Consider the following 896-nt stretch of genomic DNA (forward strand, 5'->3'; position numbering starts at 1 on the left):
GCTAAGACTCACTTAGATAAACAATTTATAAAACAAAACAAGTGTCTCCAGAAAACACTCCTGAAAAGGAGTACAAGTCTGGATTGACAAACTAAAAAGAAAAACCTAATCAAACAACTAAAGCCCATGTCATCGTCACTTTCTTCCTTTGCCTCTTCCTGCAAACACAAAATATGAAGCACATTCAGTTACTTATATACAATATCATATTAAGTAGCAAGTATGGACTGCATCAAGCTATAAGTTTTTTAGTACAATATACAATATGCAGTTAAAAATGTATGTGCAGTGTTGATTACGAACTACATAACCTATATTAATACTACATTAAACTCAATTAATGTTAGAGAAAAATAATACCCAAAAATACTATTACTAATTGTGGATAATTACACTCAAAGAACTATTAAGCTACAATTGATAGTTGAATTCCCAAATTTCAATGAAACTACAACAATCAAATTACAATCTTGTTACCATAAAGCAATTAATATCTTTGTTGTCGTTCAGACAGCAAAATTACAAAATTTAACAGTAGGTTTACATATAAATATTCCGAACTGGGCTCAGACAAACCAGAAACATGACTCGATAAATAAAAGTGACAAGTATAAAAAAAATACAGCAAGCACAAATAATATGTTCTATGTGTTCTCAAAAACTATTAAGTCTATTTCATGTCTTTATACATCTAAAAGAGTTACAGTCTACCCGCATTAAAAAAAATTAAACCCCACTAATTATTGTCTAATCTGTTGAACATCGAGGTATACATTTAACACTACATTCAACAAAGCCTCTATGAAATGATCATCCAAACTTGAAAATGTACACAAATTTCAATTTACAATTGAAGTTTCAATAGTATTAGGTTAAAACATCAATCAATAATATAT

This window comes from Cicer arietinum, unplaced genomic scaffold (genome assembly GCF_000331145.2).
Source record: "Cicer arietinum cultivar CDC Frontier isolate Library 1 unplaced genomic scaffold, Cicar.CDCFrontier_v2.0 Ca_scaffold_471_v2.0, whole genome shotgun sequence".
Taxonomy (NCBI): Eukaryota; Viridiplantae; Streptophyta; class Magnoliopsida; order Fabales; family Fabaceae; genus Cicer; species Cicer arietinum.